Genomic DNA, 14,780 nt, shown 5'->3' with positions numbered 1-14,780 from the left:
AAGTTCATAAATTTGTTGTTGATTTAAAAAATATCAGTTTAATGAGTTTTTAATTAGTGAACGATGGTTTTGTTTACATTGTCTCATCTATTTCTTAGACCACTTTTGTAGTTATTAATTGAAATTTATAATTTTTTTATCGTAGTGTTTATGTATATATTTGTTGATTCTTCTGAAGGAGCACTAGAGGACTAAATGACCACAAATCTTTTTGTTGCATGTGCATTAATAAGCAAGGATGGGAAATTGGCAATGAGAGATTAGATAATACGTTGCTCGGATACTTAAAGGCTTGAAAACGTTGTGCTCAGCGCTCTGCAACCTTTGGAGCACAAAAAAAGTAAGATTTAATCCATTAATAATCAATTTTACCTTTTTAAAAGGATATCTTGGAGGTATGCACCAGTTTTTTACCTTAAGGTTGTCAAAAAAAACCTCGATGCCAAAAGGTTTATAAGCCAAAAGGTTTATAATCTTTAGAATAATAAAAAAAGATCAAACATAACATGTATTAATATTTAAAATATAAATTAAATCAGGTAAATGTGCACCTCCATTGACCCTTCCATCATGCAAATCAGGTACAAGTTCCTAAGCACTGGACTATAATATTGGTGTTATAAACTATATGTATTTTATAACAATTGTTCTTACATGTCAATTACTATATTCATATATTATCTTCTGTTATTCAGGCACCTTTTCTGAACTGATTGTAAGGTATTACCCTTCCATTTACCTCGAAAGAAAAATGATATACGTACTTAATCTTGCAATAATGTCTCCGTCGTTCCTTTTTCTTTCTTTATTACTTAAGAGCGTTGATGTGTTTCATTATATATTTACTTGCTCCAAATATATAAGAGATTTGCTTTATTACTTAGTCAGCAAAGGACTTCGTGTTGGCTGAAAAGCCTGTGATAAGTGTTGATTTAAATCTTCTTGATCCACCTCTTCTTGATGAGCTTCTTGCCAACATAGGTACATTCTCCTTTGTGTATCAATTATGCCCAGATGCATTTGTAATACGTCTAGAAATAATTCAAAGAACTGATGAATATGATTAATAAGAAACAGGTGAGGCAAGATATTCGGTATCACCTACTCATGAAATCGATAATAGAGGATCACCACCACCAAATGCAAGCATTGCTCCACATGCTTCTGTACGACCACCAGTTCCTGCAGCACCTAAAGGCCATTTTCTTGATCTGATGTGGGATGGTGATAGCAGTAATAATTCTATTGTGTCCCTTGATCATCCTAAAATGCTTGATGTGTAAATTTTCAATTGGCACACCAGACAGTAAGCTCACAACAATAACATATATATGTTATAAATTTCCTATTCAGCCAGATTGCAAATTCTGTTTCACCTACATGTAAAATACTCATGTTGCTTTTTGCTTGCAGCGCCACTACCTATTGTGTTGCCTGCCTGAACCGGTCAAGGTTTAAAAATCAGGGCACAATTGATACAGAAAATGGCCAGATGTATTACAACATTGTATTTGAGAACAATTCACATGTTGATTGAGTTCAATAAGAATACATGTACTCTTGAAAAAAACAAAGTAGTTTAACACACCGAGAAGTCATCAGTGTGATTTTTAGTTCAAATCTGATTCTATATTTTAGTAATGGAAAAAAAATCAAGTTTATTTTTATATTATTCAAAGTCATCATTGTATTTAAGTTATTATGCCTATAAATTATGACCTTATTACTGTATGGTTCAAACTTAACCCATATTATTTAAAAATAGTCATATCGTATTTAAGTTACTGTTAGATTTGAAAATCTAAGTAACAAATATGATCAAAGAAAAGCTGATTATTTATTTGTCCATTATAAGTTTTTGTATATTTTTCATAAGCGAGAATGTATATATTATGTTCTTAGACTCGGAGAACTGTAATGAATGTTTGGGACTTTGGGGCACAGAGTTGCGTTATTTTATTATATTGTGCATCTTTCTAATAATCATGTGAAAGTTTTGCAGAATGGAATGTTCCTGATAAGGACTTGAAGAGGTTGCATCTTCCTCTCATGGTTACTCATAAAGATAATGAGGAGAAACTTACTATTGCATTTATAGTGTCAGTGGTATGTAAAATCACTTACCAGCCTTATTTTTACATTTAGATTTTATTCTCATATTATTGTATATGGTGTGGTCAGTAATATGTCATTTTCTGTTTCTTAATCATGAAGTTTCTTATAATAATTAAATGTAAACCTGAAATTTTAGTTAAGTGCAAATCTTTCTTTGAAAAGCAATAGCATAAGAATAAAATGCCATATATTATTAGACTCGGAGAACTGTAATGGAAGTTTGGGACTTTGGGGCACAGAGTTGCGTTGTTTTATTATATTGTGCATCTTTCTAATAATCATGTGAAAGTTTTGCAGAATGGAATGTTCCTGATAAGGACTTGGAGAGGTTGCATCTTCCTCTCATGGTTACTCATAAAGATAATGAGGAGAAACTTACTACTGCATTTGCAGTGTCAGTGGTATGTAAAATCACTTACAAGCCTTATTTTTACATTTAGATTTTATTCTCATATTATTGTATATATTGTGGTTAGTAATATGGCATTTTCTGTTTCTTAATCATGAAGTTTCTTATAATAATTAAATGTAAACCTGAAATTTTAGTTAAGTGCAAATATTTCTTTGAAAAGCAATAGCATGATAATTATTGACCAGATTGTAATTAAATTTATTATAGGGCTTAGTTCAGCATCAATTCTGCTAACACATACATATGCTCATTATATCATGTAGGATGCAAAAAAAAGGTACAACTCCAGGGGATTGACCCTTGCATCCAAAGATTCGAAACCAGAGGATTTTAACCGTCCATGACATATATTTCCATTGAGATACAGGGATGTGTTTTTTGTGAGATTGCGGATGAAGATGGTTCTATGGCTCGATTACCAAAGCTTCAGGAATTTGCAAATAAAGAGAACATTAAAGATTATGTCAATAGATGATCTTATCAGGTAGGCTTGGAAATTATTATTTGGTACATTCTTCACTGTCATTACAAAAAATTTGCAAATATTTCTTTGACTCTTTGACTCCTCAAAGAACTTTTATGAGTTTAGAGTTTTCATGGTTATGCTTATTCTTTGTTGCTACTAATGGCATAAAAATTCAATCGTGCGGCCACTTTCATTTAGAGTTGAAGTTGACGATCATGTATTCAGTGGTACTACTATACTTAATAATATCAGAACCGTATTAGCTCTGTATCACACTATCATCTTATGTGAGAAAGTTACCTTGGTTTTGCACTTAGGCTACAAGATCGAATTGGCAATGTTTGTCTAATTTTAAGTGCTCAACTGTGTCTTTTAATGACTCGTGGCTTTGGTATATAGAAGTCGGCAGGTTCAAATTAATCAACCAGCTTCTTTATTATGATGTGGACCAAACGCTACCGTGCATCTATTTTTTGAGAGCTCAGAAGCTGAAGAAAATGGTAGTCTTCTTGCAAAAGCTATTTAATTCACGCCACCGTGCATCTGTTTTTTGAGAGCTCAGAAGCTGAAGATAATGGTAGTCTTCTTGCAAAAGCTATTTAATTCTTCGGGAGTAAGTTGGTAAGCAAAAAAGAAATGTTAACATACCTCGATCTGGTTACCAGCTACTCATTTGCTATGTTAATTACCTTAACATATTTATGATTGTTCTTTAATGTATATTTTATGTGATCTTCACATTTTGTAGAGTGGTTTCATGAGGTCGCTTCTAGATTTACTGTTGAAAGAACTGTTATACTTATCGGATTTAGGTGCAACAGTTTCCAAAGTAAAGCTCTTTCAGTTTTCTCCCATATGTATGTCATAGAGTTGATGTAGTTGAATTAGATGGGTCATATGTTATTGGATTCATTAAATTAGAAAATAATTTAGAGTGCAGGCTTTCTTACCTCTTTGGATTACAGGTGTGTTAAATAATGTATATATTTTTTGAAGTAAAAAATAAAGAAAGACCCATATATTTACTGGTTTGAGCACCTGTAGTGGTTATTTTAATACCAATGACCCCTTTTGGGCTTGATTAATAATGTAGAAGCAGAGTTTCTTTATTGAAGGAATTACACTGCAGTTTGATTATGCTGTTTTTCAAATTTATAGAGTGTTGAGGTCTTCAAGATCTTAAAAACAAATCACCCTGCCCTAATGACACTATAAATTATGAAAAAGAAAAAAAGAAACTAATGATTGATAGGTATAATACATGTTGGGAACATATAATTGCATTTTGATTAAAATATAACTCGGACATTTATTTTACTTTCTATATTTACCCCTCTCTACTTTGCTTTGTAATCTGCAGGTTCAAGTGTTATTTGAATGAAACTTTGGGTTTACTTTTAAGGATTTACTTACAATTACTTAGGTAGTAGATATAACACCCTCCAAATCCGGGGTATAGATTTCGTGCATTATTAATAACAACTACAAACTAAACCTGCACAAGCGGAATATAAATATGATAATTACCCCGAACTACTGCTACTCAGGATCTTTTAAGGTTAAGAGTTGAAAACAAGAACGACACACCAACTTTATTACAAACCCAAATAAAAACAATATGTCTCAAGAACTCTCTTTGTTACAAAACTTTATTCTATCTTTATTCAAAACACACAAAACTTTTATTCAACCCAACATTACTACTTATCCTGTTACACCTAATCTGGTAGCTCAAAACTCTCTTCTGGAATAGGGAGGAACACTCTTGGTATAAGAGGGTCCCGCTGTTTGACTCGCTTCTTGACTACGCGGGTCCTGATGGGTTTCATTCTCTACCTTAACTGTAAAACAATAGGAATAATAATAAAAAGGGATGGGCCAAAATTGCTCAACAAGCCTGCAATAATATATATATAGTATAAAGAGAGAAGAATAAGTGAACCGATAAGCTGCTGGTTTGAACAACCATCTGTATCTAAATAGGATAATAATTTTCCAACACTGGCGAGTGCCAAATGAACAAGACTGGAAACAAGAACCAACATATGCACTATAACCTGCTGATCAGTCAGGATACAGTGTGGATCTATACCCAACTGCATAGACCCAACCAACATAAGGAGTACTCAGGCAACTATGGCCTATTAATTAAAGGTCTGGGTAAAACCCAGCCCGTATCGTAACCATCCAGTCCAAAGCTGAGTATTCGGAATAATCAGAATGCTTTTGATGTATCCCAACATCAGGATATATCGGAGTATATATAACAAGGGTAAAAATATTGGAACATGAATAGAGAATTCAATAAATTGGGAGAAATCAAGAATCGAAATGAAATAGAAACAAGAATCAATAGGTGTGTATTAGTGTATATGAATAAGAATTATCAAAGTGTAACTGATATGTAAAATGGGGTATATTTCACTATTCTGAATTTAGAATAGGGAAAAACTTGCCTTGCGCGTACTTAACCTGGTTCAACTCACCGCCTTCTGTCTCTAGCTTGATCGGCCTTGCTGACACGGAACCAATCATAAAAAAATAGTTGTTTAGATAACTTACTACATACGCGTATCTCAAATTGATACTACGCAACCCTATCAATCTACCCATGCGTTTCTATCTGACTCGCATATATACACATATAATTATATAGCACGTATGGTTCACATAATCACGTAAAGCACATAGCACATAAGGCACATAATTAATTTTTAGACTTATAAATATTTTTAGAATCGATACTAGACTCATACATGTAATAACTAACCCTATCTGATTTTATTACAATTTTTTGGGATTTATTTGACCCGAATCTACCCCTATTAGGGCATATAAACAATTAACTACCACAAGACCACTCTCTTCCGGAAGAAATTATGACTTACAATTATTTTTATTGGGTTCGTTTCATTTTTCTGAGTCTAGGGGTCTTCGTTTCGCTTAAATCGGATTAACGGTTTAATTATTATGAATTAAACAAGATTTAAATAATTAATTATTATTTATAAATAATTAATTATAATTAAATAATCCTTGATTATATTTTTAAATAATTAATTAATAATTATTGTATTTTAAAATAATTAATCCCTAATTATTAGGATTAATTACAATTTATTACAATTATTTACAAATTATTATTACTTACTCGATCAGATCGATTATTTACAAATAATCAATCATACAATTAACTGATGCGCTATTTATCGAATAAATAAATATTACTCGAATCATAACCTAACTCAACGATTAACTACTCGTATAAATACGAGCTACTCGCGATTTTCGAATAACTATTGAACTGTTATTATTATTATAGCTTATATGATTTATTAATTAATTGACGATCAGTATTTAATTGTTCGATACGAATAATTAGTACGATATTCTTCGAATAAATATGCTCGATTAATAACTCTAGCTTAACGAATCACGACTCGAATAGGTACGAGTTACTCGGAATATTTAACTAATTATCAAATTATTATTCGTATTATTCGATTACTTATTTATTAATTAATTACCTAATTATTAATTAATTACCTAATTATTAACTAATTAGATAACTAACAAAATAATTAGATAAATAATTAAATAATTAATTAAATAATTAAATTCTAATTTCTAAATTAATAAAATCATTTAGAAATTAATTATAATAGTTTTCAGAATTTAAATCTATTTTTATTAGATTTTTAGAATTTATTAAAACTAATTTCTAAATTACAAAATACAATAGTTAATTAAATTCTAAAAACACAATTTTAGGAAAGGATTTGGGGGTTTTTGGATCGAAACCGGGTTGGAACCGGGTCGAACACCGGGTCATCCAAGAACAACCCCTCCTCCTTCATCGATTTCCCCCACCGGAGCCGCCACACTTTCCCGGCAGAAATCCGGCGAATTGATTCCGCCGTTCCCCTCCTGAACGATTCCCCACGTCCCTTCTTCCTTCTTAGACGTTGCTGCAGCTAGGGGTGTACACGGTTTGGTCAACCCGACCAATCCAAACCGAACCGATCCTATTTCGGCCGAACCAAACCGATTTTTTTCAACCCGATATATAGTTGGGTTGAAAAAATGTCAACCCGATTTAATTGGGTTGGATATGGTTTTCGATAATTTTAAACCAATCCAACCCAACCCGATTAAAATATATATGTCATGCTAATAAGTTAATCCAAAATTATGTTTAGGCCATTTACATAGATCCATATATCTCTAACTCTAAATGTAACTTATAACCTCCGTGTTCATAGTTCATTTCATAACAATAATAGATGTTTGATTAGTGTTATATTTTTTGCATTTATGATTCATTCCAATAGATAAAGCGTAAGCAATATTATCAGTACTTTTGATGTCGAAAATTAGATGTTTAAGACTATTCAATATGGAGGATTGTAATATTGTTTTGAACTATTTTCAAGTGTTTTAAACTTTAAAACCTTATGTTTTATTATAATTTTTTATATTAATTTTGTATATTTAATAAACCGATCAAACCGATCCAAACTGAACCAAACCGAAGTATACAAATTGGTTTGGGTTACAAATTTAAACGGTTTGGATTGGGTTGAAATTTTGAAAACCCGAATTAATTGGGTTGGGTTGCTAAATTCTCCCAACCCGCCCAACCCGATCCGTGTACACCCCTAGCTGCAGCAGAACCACGGCCCAGGCTCCATCTCCAACTCCGGCGATCGAAGCCATCGTCGAGGCGGCGGCCGGAGCTAGGGGCTTCGGTTTTTGACACGATTTCGACGAAACCTAACAAAAACTACTCCCCTTTACTCAACAACAAACCCCGACGCCTTCCCCCTCCTTCCACGACGTCACAACAGCCGGAAAATCAAGAAACGCCGCCGCTGTCGGCGGTTTCCGCCGACTATACAACCAAAAACAAAAACTGTCGAAACCAGGGTGAATCGACTCAGTTTTCGACGATCTATACACCCATAATACTCAAAATCATCTCATTAGCATGAATCAAAAATACCCAATTCAAGATTAATCCGAAAATCACAAAATTAAAGTCAGTTAATTTGTAGCTATAATCGACAACAAAATCATAAAATAGGATTCATAAGCTTTGCAACGAGTACTTACATGCTTGATTTGGAGGTCGGAATCACGTTGAAATCTTGGATTGAAATCAAGAACTCAAGAACCCTAATTCTGAAATTTGGGGATTTTGGGCTAATTTCTGAATTTTTTATGATTAATTAACTAACTAATTAATAAAAATTAGGCTATTTATATTATGGAAAATAATACCCCTAAATAAAATTAAGGGGCTAATTACACTCCTAATAAAAATATTTGGCCCCAATTTTTAGAATTTTTGGGTCTTAATAATGAATTTTTAAATATCCAATAAATACAAAATTAATGTCAAAAATTCCCAAAAATTATGAATATTACAAAAATGCAAAGAAAAATGATGTATGATAATTTCATGATCATATAAAAATAAAAAATATGATTTTTGTGGGGTTTTTGGTACTCGAAGGGGTCCGGAAAAGTCATTTTTTGCGAAAAAAAGTAAATTTATAAAACGTCCAGGGGTTCAGAATAGCGATATGGTATAGGTTGTTTTTGGCAAAATAGGGCCAATGATTTTTTTTGAAATGCGGGCTTTTAAAACATGGTTTGAGCTGTACGGGTTTTGATATAAAATATATAACTTACGATAAACCACTCAATAAATATCCAAAACACGTTTGGATCAAAACAGACAACACGTAACACATAACAGTTAGGATTTAATGACTCAACACATTTAATCACATAATAATACACATAATTTATCTTTATTATGATATAATACAAGCGTAATTTCTCGGTCGTTACATTCTCCCCCCTTAACAGGATTCTGTCCTCAGAATCACACTATGAAAATAACTGAGGATACTTTTCTAACATATCACTCTCGAGCTCCTAGGTTGATTCTTCAACCACTGGGTTTCTCCACAAAACTCTCAAAAATGACACATACTTATTTCTTAATACCCTCTCTTGCCGATCTAAAATTATTATCGGCTGCTCTACATACGATAAATCTGTCTGAAATTCTATTGGCTCATATTCTATTACATGCCTTGTATCAGGGTTGTACTTCTTAAGCATAGATACATGAAATACGTTATGAATATGCTATATATGGGGTGGTAAAGCTAACTTGTACGCAACCTTTCCAACTTTCTTCAAAATTTCAAATGGTCCGACGTAGCGAGGTTTCAATTTGCCTTTGTTGCCAAACCTAGTTAATCCCTTCCATGGTGATACATTTAGCAGTACATGTTCCTCTTCCTGATAGTTCATATCTTTTCTGGATTGATCTGCATATTTACGCTGTTAATTCAGCGCTGCTTTAAGTCGCTTGCGGATAAGTTCTACTTTTTCTTTGGTCTGCTGAATCAGTTCTGGACCTAGAATCTTGCATTCTCCAACTTCATCCCAACATGTAGGTGATTTACACTTTCTCTCATATAAAGCTTCATAAGGTGGCATCCCGATACTCGCTTGATAGCTGTTATTATAAGAAAATTCCACTAGCGGTAAGTGCTCGTCCCAATTGCCTTCAAAGTCTATTGCGCATACACGTAGCATATCTTCAATTATTTGGATTGTCCTTTCACTTTGCCCATCTGTTTGTGGATGATAAGCAGTACTCATGTTTAAATTGGTTCCTAGACATTCTTGGAATTGTCTTCAAAATCTTGAATTGAAACGGGGATCTTGATCCGATATAATCGATACGGGTACTCCATGACGCATTACGATTTCCTTGAGATATAAGTGCACTAACTTGTCTAGTGAAAACCTTTCGTTGATCGGAAGGAAATGTGCTGACTTCGTTAATCGATCAATGATAACCCAAATTGCATCATGATTTTCTTTCGTCCTTGGAAGTCCCACTACAAAATCCATGGCTAAGTGCTCCCATTTCCATTCTGGCATATCTAGTGGTTGTAGTAGTCCGCTCGGGCGTTGATGTTCAGCTTTCACTCTTTGGCACGTATAACACTTTCTAACCCATTCCGCTATCTCTTTCTTCATATTTGGCCACCAAAAGTTTTCCTTCAGGTTCTATACATTTTTGTGCTTCCGGGATGAATCGAATATCTTGAACTATGAGCATCTTGTAAAATTTCCGCTTTCAATTCCGGTACGTTAGGTATCCAGATCCTTGAAGCAACTTGAAAAATTCCTTTGGCATCCTTCTGACTGGTAATCTCTTCTCCTGTCAAATTGTCGATTTCCTGGTTCATTACTTCTTCCTGACACATTCTTATCTTCTCCAACAATTCTGGCTGAAAGGTCATAGCGTAAATCATTTCAGTAGAGTTTTCAGGAATACGAACTTCAATCTCCAATTTATTGAATTCCTTGATTCAGTCTTCTGAAGATGTTAACAGGTTCAATCGTTCCTTTCGACTTAACGCATCTGCTACTACATTGGTCTTGCCTGGATGATAATTGATTGAAATGTTATGATCCTTGATTAACTCTAGCCAACGTCGCTGTCACATGTTAAGTTCATTCTGGATGAAAATATACTTCAAGCTTTTATGATCCGTATAAATCTCACATTTTTTGCCGTATAGATAGTGTCTCCAAAGCTTTAATGCGAATACGATTGCTGCTAGTTCGAGATCGTGCGTCAGATATTTCTTTTCATGCAGCTTTAACAGTCTAGAAGCGTATGCGATCACGTTGCCATGTTGCAATAAAACACATCCAACTCCTCGATAAGAAGCGTCACTGTATATGATAAAGTCTCCTTGATCATCAGGTAAAACAAGCACATGTGCAATTACTAGTCGATTCTTCAATTCTTGGAAAGTTGCTTCACATTTCTCGTTCCATTCGAACTTTTCATTCTTTCGCGTCAACTTCATCAATGGTGTGGCTATCTTTGCAAAATCTTTAACGAATCTTCTGTAATAACCTGCTAATCTCAAGAAACTTCTGACTTCCGTTGACATCTTTGGTCTTTCCCAATTTAAAATAGCTTCAATTTTTGCTGGGTCCACGTGAATTCCTTCAATACTAATGATGTGTCCTAAAAATTGCACTTCCTTTAACCAAAATTCATATTTCAAAAATTTCGCATAAAGCTGCTCCTTTCGTAATATCTCCAATGTCGTTCTTAAGTGCACTGTATGTTCTTCTTTCGCCTTTGAATAAATCAAGATGTCATCAATAAATACAATGATAAACTTATCCAAGTACTTCTTGAATACTCAATTCATCAAATCCATAAATGCTGCAGGTGCATTTGTCAGTCCAAAAGCCATCACGAGAAACTTATAATGTCCGTACCTCATTTTGAACGCAGTCTTTGGAATATCTTCTGCCTTGATCTTTAACTGATGATAACCTGATCATAAGTCAATTTTCGAAAACCATGTTGCTCCTTTCAGTTGATCAAATAAGTCATCGATGCGAGGCAAAGGATATTTATTCTTGATAGTTAACTTGTTCAGTTCACGATAATCAGTACACAGACGCATGCTACCGTCCTTCTTTTTTACGAACAATACTGGTGCGCCCCATGGGGATACACTTGGCCTTATAATTCATTTGTCGAGAAGTTCTTGCAACTTCTTTGTTAACTCCTTCATTTCAACGGTTGCCATTCGATATGGAGCTTTCAAAATTGGTTCAGTCCCTGGCGCCAAATCAATATTGAACTCGATTTCTCGATCCGGTGGAAGTCCTGGAAGTTCGTCAGGAAAGATATCGGGAAACTCACAAACTACAGGAATATCTTCAATCTTCGGGCTTTCTTTGTTGGTATTCAACACGTAGGCTAAATAAGCTTGACATCCTTGGCGTAACAATTGTCTTGTCTGTATTATTGTTAAGAATCTCTGCTGTTGTTTTTCTCCTTTAAATATTACCATTGTATTTTCTTCAGTTTGTAATTTCACTTTCTTATTTGCGCAATCAATCTGAGCATTATTACTAGCTAGCCAATCCATTCCTAAAATAACTTCAAATTCTCCTAACCTGAAAGGTATCAAGTCAACTGAGAAATGACATTTCCCTATCTCAATATCACAACCTGGACATACTCGATCTACCATAATCTGATCATCATTTGCTAATTTTATGACTAGCACTTCATCTAACCACTGAATCTTACAGTCTATCTTAGAGATAAAATCTTCAGAAATAAAAGATCTAGTAGCTCCTGAATCAATCAATACTAGAGCATTTACGGAATTCACAGGGAGCGTACCTGCAACCACATTCGGACTCTATACTGCTTCCTTCATTGACATGTTGAAAGTCCTTGCCCTGGGCTGATTTTGTGGTGGTAGTGGAGGTGGAGGTAATGCTAAAACCCTTGGAATACTAGCGGACATTGCAACTCCTCTGCAGTCCTTGGTAATATGTCCTTTTCTTTCACACTGGAAATAAGTGACCTCTGCTCTTCCCATCGGACATTCTCCAGAGTAGTGTCCCCTTTGCTTGCACTTGAAACACGTGACATTTGGCTTGTTGCAAATCCCCGTATATTTTTTACCACATATTCTATAATCAGGTATAGGCGGTCGGATAAGTCTTTGCTGAGTTGGTGCGGGAAGTCGATTACCCATCTTCTGGTTATTTTGTTCTGGTCTCCTGGCATTTACTTTTTCCCGGGCTTGAAATCCCGGCCTTCTGTTGAAACGGTTTTGGGAATTTCCTGGTCCCTTATCTTTTTGAGCTGCTTCACTCTCACCTTCAATGATCATGGCCTTTTGAACAATAGCCGTATAAGTCGTCAGCTCAAATAAAGCTACCCTGTTACGAATCCATGGCTTTAGTCCCTACTGGAATCTCTTGGCCCGCTTTTCATCCGTATCCACTTGCTCAGGAACAAATCTGGCTAATTCAGTGAACTTGGTCTCATAATCCGTGACCGATAAGTTGTCTTGCTTCAGTTTCAGGAACTTGATCTCCATCTGATTCTTTACGAAGTGAGGAAAATATTTCTCCAGGAAAGGATCAGTGAATCTATCCCAGGTTACCACACCTTCCCCTTCCAAAGCTTTCTTCGATTCCCACCAGTAATTGGCTTCGCCTTTCAGAAAGTAGCAGGCAAAATCCGTCTTCTGTTCTTCCTCAACTTTCACCAACGTAAAAGCCTTTTCTATCTCTTTCAGCCAAGCTCTCGCCTTGGTAGGATCTGGGGAACCGGCAAATTTCGGAGGCTTTACCGATTGGAATTGCTTGAAAGTAACTACAGGTGCTGCTGGTGGTACTTGATGTTCTGGATGAGCGGCTTGTTGTAGCACTTGTCGTTGAAACTGTTGCTGTTGCTGCTGCATCTATTGTTGCATCATCAACATCTGCTGTTACATGAGATGAAACATCTGATCCATCTGATTATTATCGTTTTGGCCCTCGGTATTTCCGTTAGACGAGTCGGGTCATGTTTTTCTTTTAGGTGCCATCTTTTTGATAATAAAACAATGGGTTTTCTTAACAGCAATATACTAAACAAGTGTTATGGAATATAAACAGTCTTTATAATATTAAAACACCGTTAAAACAATTGATATGGGAAAAAACAATTTATTAAATATCTAAATAAATAAAACATTGCGATGTTTAAATAAATCCTTTTAAAAAATAATTTTAAAAATTTTGAAAACATAAAGGGTACAACATGATCGTAAATAAAACATCATTTTAAGATATGCAACGGTAAAACAGTGAAATAAATGTAAATGCTTAAATGACTGGAAAAATAAAATAAAGAAAACATGAAAAGGTTTATCTTATATATATATGGGTAGGACACCAGCTGCAGGTGTCAATGCTTGATACAAAAGTCTATGATATGTCAGTCATACTGCTACTGCTATCAGTCAAAACTAGTAGCTACACTCATACAAACTAGTCATACAATACTACGCTGCCTCTATCTACAGATATATACAAGATAAAACACTCCTCCGTCTACTAAGATCAGAATCCTGGTGGCACACGGCTCAGCTCCTCCTGCAAAGTCTCTAACACTGCCTCTGTGAGTCTCATCGCCTTGCGATATACCGCCTCTCTACGCATGTCCTTCTGCCTCAAGTCGGTAAGCTCCTGAGCACCAGCCCTATAGATCTGGCGTAGTCTCTCCCTCAAGATATAATCTGGTCGTAGTGCTCGGACTGGACCGTCCTCCTGAGTCTCAAACAACCCAATGATCTCTCTACACTGATCCTGCCATCTGACCCTCTCCTCTCTCTCTATCTGAAAACGCTGATATGTAACTGTATGATGCTCATGAAGATCCGTGCGGGAACCTCGAGAAGGTAATAATAATGGCTCATCTACTACTACCTCATCCATGAACTCCGACCGTGGAAACTGGTATACCCCGGGCACAGGGGCATAGATAGCTAGTGGGGCAGGAAATAAAACAGGCTGCTCTATGGGTGCATATACTGGTGGCTCTACCTCAGGCTCCATCGGTGAAATCTCTGGAATCTCAACTGGCGGCACAGGTACCTGGGGCTCTAAATCCTCCCACTGTGGAATGTCAACCATGTAAGGTACATCAAATATCGGGAACTCTAGTGGTGGAAAATCAGGTATCTCTGGCTCAAAATAAGGGAAATAAGCATCAAAATCTGGTACCTCTGGTGGAGGGGGTATCTCTGGTGCTGGTCCAGGTGGCAATGGTGGAGGTGGTGGTAATGGAGGAAAGATCTGCACTGATACTGGTGCCAATACTGGTGCAACCACTGGATCTGTCTCGTTCCGTTCCGTAGACGATGATGAAGAAACCAT

This window comes from Apium graveolens, chromosome 10, assembly GCF_009905375.1.
Source record: "Apium graveolens cultivar Ventura chromosome 10, ASM990537v1, whole genome shotgun sequence".
NCBI classification, from domain to species: domain Eukaryota; kingdom Viridiplantae; phylum Streptophyta; class Magnoliopsida; order Apiales; family Apiaceae; genus Apium; species Apium graveolens.
The sequence above is the reverse complement of the archived record's forward strand: the minus strand, read 5'-3'. Positions refer to the sequence as shown.